The sequence below is a fragment of the Berghia stephanieae genome, chromosome 5 (assembly GCF_034508935.2).
Source record: "Berghia stephanieae isolate SIO BIC M18660-M18661 chromosome 5, UCSD_Bste_1.3, whole genome shotgun sequence".
Lineage (NCBI taxonomy): Eukaryota > Metazoa > Mollusca > Gastropoda > Nudibranchia > Aeolidiidae > Berghia > Berghia stephanieae.
In genome coordinates, this window is record NC_088364.1 from 25274737 (window position 1) to 25284736 (window position 10000).

Consider the following 10000-nt stretch of genomic DNA (forward strand, 5'->3'; position numbering starts at 1 on the left):
GTACAATGTAATTATCGCCCCTTTTGATTTCCCTTCAGACAAGATGCACCAAAGATGTATTATTCCAAACAGATTGATCTCCTATTTATTTATTATTTGATGTATGAAAATAATAATAATAATAATAATAATAATAATAATAATAATAATAATAATAATAATAATAATAATAATAATAATAATAATCATAATAATAATAATAATAATAATAATAATAATAATAATAATAATAATAATAATAATAATAATAATAATAATAATAATAATAATAATGATGATGATGATGATGATGATGATGATGATGATAATAATAATAAAAATAATAATAGTAATAATAATAATAATAATAATAATAATAATAATAATAATAATAATAATAATAATAATAATAATAATAATAATAATAATAATAATAATAATGATATATATATATATATATATTATATATATATATATATATATATATATATATATATATATATATTCTTCTTCTTCTAGGTTCCATGCCTGGTCCAGGCTTCGGATACTGCATGAATTATCTCTCTCCATTCCTCCCTGTCTCTTGCTTTTTCAAACAGCTCTTGGATTGTTAGGTTGGTGAAGCCCTTCAGTTGGTCTATGAGTGTTTTTCTTTGTCTCCCCCGGGCGCGTTTACCAGGTATTTTTCCACAACTTGCCAGGTATTCATTCTTATCTTTCCTTACTATGTGTCCGAAAAAGGATAGTTGTCGATCCACTATTAAGGGCATTAGTTTCCTTTGTTGGTATGTTTGTTTTAGCACTTCTTCGTTCGTTTTGTGTGCGGTATACGATATTCTCTGCATCCTTCTCAAGCACCACATTTCAAAAGCTTCAATGTTCTTTTGTGTTTCTGCATTTGTAGTCCAGCTTTCGCATCCGTAGAACAAGATTGGCCACACGTAGCACTTCAAGACTCGGAATCTAATCCCGAACGACATCTGTTTGTTTTTCAAAATGTTTCCCAGGTCCATGAAGGCCTGTTTGGCTTGAGTTATTCTTGCTCGTATGTCTCGGTTACATCTTCCATCTGTTGTCACTATTGAACCTAGGTATTTAAAACTTTCTACGTTGGTAAGCTGCTCGCCGTGAATCGTTATATTGCAGGTGTTGTTGTTTTCGGGGTTTTTCTGTATTACCATGCATTCTGTTTTGGTGATATTCACTTCCATTCCCTTGGCTTCACTATCTACTACCACTTTGTCAACAATCTTTTGAAGTTGGATTTCTGATGTTGCAATGAGTACCGTATCGTCTGCGTATCTTATATTATTTATGTTGTGACCTCCTACTTTTATTCCCTCCATATTATTTATGCCCCTATGATTGTTTCTTGGTATAGATTAAACAGATCTGGTGAGGCAACACACCCTTGACGGACTCCTTTCTTAATAGGAATGGAATTTCCTGTAGAGTTTCCGATTTTGATAGATGCCTGCTGGTGTAGTATAATGTTTGCATGAGTCTGAGGTCTTTCTCATCAGCGCCAATGGAGTGCAGTTGTTTTAGTATTTCTTCGTGGCGTACTCTATCAAAAGCTTTTTTGTAGTCGACAAAACAGAGGTATAGTGGGGTCTGAACCTGTATAGCTCTTTCACTTAAAACACGGAGGAGGTATATTGCGTTCCTTGTCCCTCTGTCAGGTTGGAATCCATATTGTTCTTCTGCGATTTCGGGGTTAATCTTATTCCTTAGCCTGTTGATAATTATACGCAACAGTATTTTGTTGATGTGACTTATTAAACTTATAGTTCTAAAATTTTCGCATCTGACTGCACCTGCTTTCTTTGGTATTGCTATGAAAATAGAGTTACAGAGATCTTCTGGAATTTTCCCAGTATTGTATATATTGTTGAATAATATATGAAGTTCATCAATTGCTAGATCTCCTAGGCTTTTTAATACCTCTACAGATATTTCATCAGGGCCTGTTGCTTTACCATCCTTCATTCGTTCCATGGCATGTTCAATTTCACTTTTGGTGATGTTTGGTCCGCTTAATGGTTCTTTGAATTTCAGTGGTGGTTCATTTCTATTTGGATCATTGTACAGTTCGCCCATGTATTCTACCCATCGGCTTTCTATATGTTGTTCTTCAAATAGCAGTTCCCCTTGTTTGTTTTGGATACAACTTCCTGCTGCTTTGCTTTTCCTTTTCCCTGATAGTTCTTTTATTCTTTGATGAGCTTGTTGGGGGTTGGGTTTGTATTCTCTTTCGATTTCGCAGCATTTCCAGTCTAGATAGTTCTCGTGTGCCTCGATGCATTTGGATTTAATGTGGTTGTTCAATGTTTGGTATTCTGCAGACCCTCTGTTGCATTTTCGTCTTTCTTCAAATAGGTTTAGAATTTCATTTGTCATCCATTCCTTTTTGCTGTTTGTTTGAGCTATTGGTAAATGCTTTTCTGTAGTTGCTTTGACACACTTTTGGAATATATCAAATTGTTTTTCACATTTTTCGTTATCAGGTTCACTTTGGCTTTGTATCATGAGTGCATTTTCAAATTCTTCTCTCATTTTTGTTTGTATGCCATTGTCTTTGCATAACCTGTAATCCCTCTTTATTCTACCAGCTGTTCTCTGAATAGCTTTAAACTTTATCCTTACTGTACAAACAACTGGGACATATATATAACTGCTACTGGGTTTTGGTTATATACTCAAGAAAAAAAAACATATACCTTGACAATTCCCTAATAGGATATAATCCATACGATGATAGAGTGCTCTCAATTAGACTAAAATGTGCAACACAAAACATCTTAATAATACAAGTGTATGCTCCAACATCAGCTGCCTTGGGTGAGAAAAAAGACCATTTCTATCAACAGTACAAGGTGCTTTCGACGAATGTGATAAAACAGATATTAATATTATCATGGGTGACTTTAACTCGAAGATAGGTTCCAAAACTGTAAACATGGACTAGGAGAACGCAACGAATGTGGCGAAAAGCTTGTAGACTTTTCAATGGAAATTAGCTGACAATAACAAAGACAACGTTCCAAAACCATAAATGACGCATCTGCACATGGACATCTGCTCCAGATGGAAAGACAAAAAATCCGATTTCATTCTGGCTATTAAGAGATGGAAAACATCGGTCAGGCATGTACGCCAGACTGCGGTACTGATCAAACTTCTCGTGGCTGACATCAAATTAAGTTGTCCATCATACATTTCAACATCAACTACAAAATTTGATTATAAATAAAAACCAATTTCAGCATCCTGTAAACCTTGAGTGAGGAAATGGAACCAGAAGAACAGTCAGAAATTGAAAAAGTATTTCACGAAGCAGCCACAAGTCACCCCCCCCCCTACCTCCCCCCCCTACCCCCCCCCCACCCCAAAATAAATAAATAAATAAAACCCCCAAAGGAAGAAGCCATGGATAAGCAATGAAACTCTGGATGCCATAGAAACGAGGAAAAGAAGCAAAGCAAAATTTGGTCTTGTTTCAAAAAAAATATAAAGATGCCAAATCTCATGTCAAAAACTGTTAAAGAGTGACAATACAGACTTTAGAGGAACAACTTTTCGACATTGCAAAAGCAATGAGATCTAAGCACACAGGAACAATATATCAGGAAATCAGTAGGATAACTCAAAAGTTCTCCCCACGCCTACCAAAATTTAAAAGTAAAAATGATGAAACCCTGAATGAACCTGAAAAAAAAAGGCTGCGAGATGGGCAGAATATTGTAGTGAATTGTACAATATCAAGGACAGAACTATGACACAAATGAAACCAAATAAGATGAACTTCCACCACTAAAAAGTGAAATAGAATGGCAATAAAATAGATCCAAACAGTAAAAGTGACAAGAAATTATAAAAATATGCGGGGAGATGATTAAAGCCAGCCGGAAAGGAAGATATTGAAATAATATAATATCACACACACTTTGCAATAAGATATGATGGCAACAAGAGACAAAGGCAGTTTTTGTCCCAATACCGAAAAAAGAGCTTTACAAGAATGTACAAAGCCATGCGACTCAAAATAATAATGAAATGACTCGAAATTAAAATTGAAGATTTTAGTCAATCTCAGACAGGTTTTCGACCAAATAGAGGCACACGAGCTCAAGTTTTCAACATTCGTGCTCTGATAGAAACAAGTAGGGAAGCAAACACAAACCTACACATGCGCTTCATTGACTACACTAAAGCCTTCTATTATGTGAACCACTCAAAAATGATTGATACTTTAAAAGAAATGAACTGCCATTTCAAAATTGTAAACCTGATATCAAATGTATACCTCATCAGTCTGCTTCTGTTCGTCTTGAACATGGACTATCCTCATGGTTTCCAGTCAAAAGGGGAGTGAGGCAAGGCTGCGTCCTGTCTCCTTCTCTTTTTAGCCTTTATACTGAATCCATCATGAGAGGTGTCATTGATAATGAGACTGAACAAAACTACAGTACACCAAAATTAAATGGCAAGCCAATCTTAGATCTGAGATGTGCTGACAACACTGCACTCCTGTCAACAACGCATTCTGGATTAGACCGGCTAGTTACTTACTTACTTAGATGCCTTTCGCGTCTCGACCGAAAGATCGGGTCGCCTTGGCTGTTTCCAGTATTTTCTGTGTGAAGTGTCTCCAATATTGCCGGTCCTCTGCTAGGGTTCTCAGATTTTCAAGGTCCCCTGCCGTTATGAGACTAATGCTTTGTCCAAGTGTTGTGAGGTTTTTGTTTAGGATCACAGGGAGTGTTGTGATCGGTCTTCCTCTGAAAAGGTTCCCGTGTTTTTGGAAGTATCCCGACATGGCTTGGTTTGCTGGTATGTTTTTGTCCCTGCGTAGTATGTGACCGAAAAGTTGCCATCGTTGTTGTATAATGTCAAGGGAGATTGGTCTTTCTTTTGTGATCTTATAGAGTGATTCATTTGAGATCTTTTTGGGGTATTTGATGTCCAGTACCCTTCTTAGCTGTGTGCGATGGAAGGCATCCAGATGTTCTTCTTCGGATTTTGTCAACGCCCAAGTGCCGCAGTTATACAGAAGTACCGGTTTTACAAGAGCATGGTACAGTTTCAGTTTGGTTTTTCTCTTTATTTTGTCACCTCTAATCCATACATTGGTGAGTTTACTGAGTGCGGCGTTTGATAGCTGTTTTCTTCTTTGTACATCCTCGGTGTCTCCAATTAGTGAGCCGACTTTCTTTGTTCTTTTCCATTCCTCTTTGTTCCTCGATATTGTTGTAAATTCGGTTTTATTGGCATTGACTTGGAGGTTATATTTCATGAGGGTATTTTGTATGATGTCTATATTTGCTGGTGTTGATCCAATAAAATCGACATCATCTGCATAGGCGATTTCTCTAGGGATTGCATTCTCAATATGAGTCGTTGGTTTTGGAATGACTTTTCGAACTTCTTTCAGAGCGTGTTCTAAGTATATTGTGAACAGAATCGGGCTCAGACTATCTCCTTGGGGGTCCCGATGTTACTTTCGAACTGCGTCTGTTTTGTGGCCCCGTATATCCTTGGTTGTATCTTTGTGTTGCTGAGGAGAAATCGGATTATTCGGAGCTCGTCTTCGTCTACTATTTCTGTTAATATCTCCAAAAGTTTTCCTCTGTCGATCGTATCAAAGGCTGCGGACATATCGATTCCGGTTATTGTTATGGATATGTTTTCTTTGAGTGCCTTTGCTGCCAACCATTTATGTGTCCATACAACGTCCGATGTGCTTCGGTCTTGGCGAAACCCGCTTTGGCTATGTGATAGATATTTTTCTATTTTCGGTCTAATTCGGCTAGTGCGATCCATAAAACAACGTAGTGAGGACAAAGACCTGCTCCTAAATGCTAAAAAGACCAAAGTAAATGATACTGATAAAAGTCCAAAAAAACTCAGATTGTGGTTAATGGAGAAAAACTGGAGAATGACAACAATTTTGTATATCTTGGGGCAAGAATAGAGCGAGGATAGGGTGCAAAACTATCGTATCTTAAAAACCCCAGCTTTTCAGGAGAGACAAAAAAACTGTTTAACATTCACAATAATACTTGGATACCCGTAAAAATTACTAATATTATTAAGTGGCGAGAAAAACGATGGTGGCATTTTTGAGACGATATATTGCTTGGATTATGAGTTATCAAAGTTACGATAGTATTTTATTGGAAGCAAGAGAGATGTTGAGATACGATATTTTGAGAAGGATAGAATAGAACTAAAACTATCGTAACTCGGAGTTTTGTGCCATTATCACCATTTAATAGACAAGTATATTATGAGTTACAATATCTGAAACATGTTCTAAGAGCCATTGGGTTGATTACTCCGGAGTTTATACCAGTATTTTAAGGCTAGAAACGGAACAGTAACAACCATCATTGTATGTCACAACTGGACAGGAAGAGAGTTGTAATAAAGTGTAGTCCAACTTCTTTTATTTAAAATTAATTTTCCACTTCTCTTAATCGCTCCTTCTCTTCCCCTTTTACTTCCCAACTTTTTATATTTTGTTACTTCTTTTCTTTTCCTCCGCCTCCTCTCCCTTCTCCCTCTCCTCCTCCTCTTCTTCTTCTTCTTCTTCTTCTTCTTCTTCTTCTTCTTCTTCTTCTTCTTCTTCTTCTTCTTCTTCTTCTTCTTCTTCTTCTTCTTCTTCTCCCCTCCCCCTCCTCTTCCTACTCTTCCTCCTCGTCCTCCGCCTCCTCTTCTTTATACCAGTTCCATTTCTCTTTTTTTCTCCTCATTTGGATTCTCCTCATACTCCTCTTCTTCTCTTTCTACTCATCCTACGCCTCCTTCTCCGCCTTCTCCTCCTCCTCCTCCTCCTTCTCCTCCTCCTCCTCTCTCATCATCTTCATCATCATCATAATCATCATTATCATCATCCTCATCGTCATCATCATCACCATTTCCTTTTTCTTCTTATCCTCCTCCTCCTCCTCCTCTTCCTCCTACTTCTTCTTCTTCTTCGTAGTCGTCTTCTTCTTCTTCTTCTTCTTCTTCTTCTTCTTCTTCTTCTTCTTCTTCTCCTTCTTCTTCTTCTTCTTCTTCTTCTTCTTCTTCTTCTTCTTCTTCTTCTTCTTCTTCTTCTTCTTCTTTCTTCTCTCTTCTTCTTCTTCTTTTTTCTTCTTCTCTTCTTCTTCCTTCTTCTTCTCTTCTTCTTCTTCTTCTTCTTCTTCTTCTTCTTCTTCTTCTTCTTCTTCTTCTTCTTCTTCTTCTTCTTCTTCTTCTTCTTCTTCTTCTTCTTCTTCTTCGTCTATACTCGACGGATCTACAGATCCTCGCATGGGTCTTGTGCTCCATAAGTTCAATGAGTTTTTATGAGTCCGAAGGCAAAATGTATCTCTGGGACTCAAGAAAAAATAGAAATGGTCAGAAAGACCTAATCAGAAATCCACATCAAGTCTGGACTTCCTTTTCTACCATGGAAAAAAGCAAGTATATTATTAAAGCAGAACAGATATATTGCCCAAATGGAGTCTTAGAACTGTCGCATGAGATCAGCTTTTTTTTAATTTTTTTTTTTTTTAATATCAGTGGAATATAGAACTGGTTCTGAGTTATACGATCTGATTCTCCTCCTACTCCACCAGATATATCCTGATCGTAAGAAACTAAACCACTTGCATAATAAGAGGTTGCATTGCCCAATAGCATTGAGTTTGATAAAATATGGAAATCTTCCACAACAGGCCTGATTGCCCTTATGTTTATCTATTATGAAATACAATGTTGACTTTTCAACCGAGATAGAACCTGATTAGTGTGATTCCAATTCCAAAAGCTGAGAATGACTTCTCTGAATCTTCAAAAACCGCCCATCTCCATCACCAACTGCTTATGCAATCTAATGGACAATATGGTCAACAAGCGCCTTGTGGAAAAATGAAAACAGCAAACTGAAAATGAAAATATTAAGAACATGTGTTTTCGAACAGCATTATGTGGATGTGAATCATGGACAATCACAAAAATCAATGCATTTGAAATGAAATGCTACCGGAAAATTCTCCGCAGTCCCTGGACAGCAAAGAAAACTAAGCAAAATGTGAAAGAATCCCTGGACATTAAGGAGCCATATCTCATCAAGATGATACAGAAACTAAAACTTGCTTTTTTTTTCATATCAAGAGACATGGCATCCTTTAAAAAAAATTCTTGAGGGTATTGTGAAGGGTAAAAGATGGAGAGCGAGACCAAGAAGAAGATGGTCACGGGACATCAGAAAATGGATGAATAATCAAGTGACTGAATAAATGTAGAAGGGTGGCGCAGGGCAGAGGCTTGTTTCGGTTGACACTTCCCGGAGGGATAAGCCACAGTGGTGATGATTTACAACGTGACAAAATTTGCAGTTTTTGGAGTATGACAACAATGAGTAGTAATATAATATATGAAGTAGGCTGTCGCACTCTGGAAGCTGTGATTGAATATGAAACTGGAGTTGTGGTTTACCCCCAGTGACAGCTCTAACAAGTCTTCCTTGAGAAGCCAGTTCATGGAAATGGGTAGCAATCTCAGCCAGTCTCCCACTCTTAAGGAAGTTTTGAAATAGTTTTGGGGACTTAAAAGAACAACTGATATCATTATCAGCCTGAACAATCATCACAAAATCTTCATCTTTTATTTAGGAAACATTTTGACGGTTGCACTTTTCAAATAGATCTATCCAAAACGATTTTTGCCAAATAACTTAAGTATTAGTGTGACAGAAACCCTTAAAGTGTTTTCTTCTTTTTTTATCTATTGAGACGGGTAGGGTCTATCTTTTAATGAGATGAAGGTTTAGACTGTTTGTGGCTATCTACACTCTGTCATTGTCACAACTGAGGGTGGACGGGACAAAGTCAAAGGATAAGTGCTTTGAGTAATTGTGTGGTGTTTGATATCTTCAGCCGCCAATCTTGTTTCTCCAGCCTTTTTGATTCCATCTTACTTTTGATAATCCAAGTATCGAGATTTTATGTTCTTTCATTTCTTTTGCTATTTGAGATGCTATTCCCGCTTCGTACATTGTTCTGGTATTCCAAGCTGCTATCTTGCCTGCGAGAGAGAGAGAGAGAGAGAGAGAGAGAGAGAGAGAGAGAGAGAGAGAGAGAGAGAGAGAGAGAGAAACAGAGAGAGAAGACACACACACACACACACACACAGAGAGAGAGAGAGAGGGAGAGAGAGAGAGAGAGAGAGAGAGAGAGAGAGAGAGAGAGAGAGAGAGAGATGAGGGGTCAGCCCTGTAGCTTCCTTTCGGCTTTCACTGCATGGCGTCATAAGCTTCGATATATATATATATATATATTGATGCCAATTGTTCAGCGGAGACAAAGTCAGGATGCGCATTTTTGTTATCACCTGGTATCATCTAAGCAACAAATGAAAATGCTTTGCATGCTGCATAGCTGCTATAAGTGGATCGCAGCAATCGGCCTGGACTTTATAATGGTACAAAATTTCAAGGTTCTCCCTTGGTCAAACAGAGCCGCAGAGACTATTGAAAATCTCTGTCTGATGTTGGTAGAATAATGTTTGTAGATGATTGAAGGTTACGCGAAACAATACAACTTGTTATGGAGATTAGGAACGTGCATTCTGCTATTGATTTCAATGAAATTTTCTTACAGGGAAATAGGCCTTCCAGACGTACATTCCGTAAACGTCGCGGCGACCCATCCATGCGCCTCGTCCCAACGGGTGTTTGTCGCTCCAACGTGCCAAATACGTTGTGAATCCTGATTTTTGTTTTGAGGTATCATAATGAAGTCAAAGTGTGGTGATGTTGACAACTTGGTAGTTGTTTAAGTTGTTTTCTTGGCGAAACATTCTAGCAGAATTGAGAACCCACCCGCGTGATTTTAATAATTATTCGAATGGATGTGAATGCAGTGATAGGCCCTCCACACGTAAATTCTTCTTACACTTTGAATTTTTTGCCAACAAAATCCTTGTCTGCCCGAGGCACAATAGTCAATGAAAATTTTATTTAAAAACTTAATTTTATAGGGCATTTCCTTTT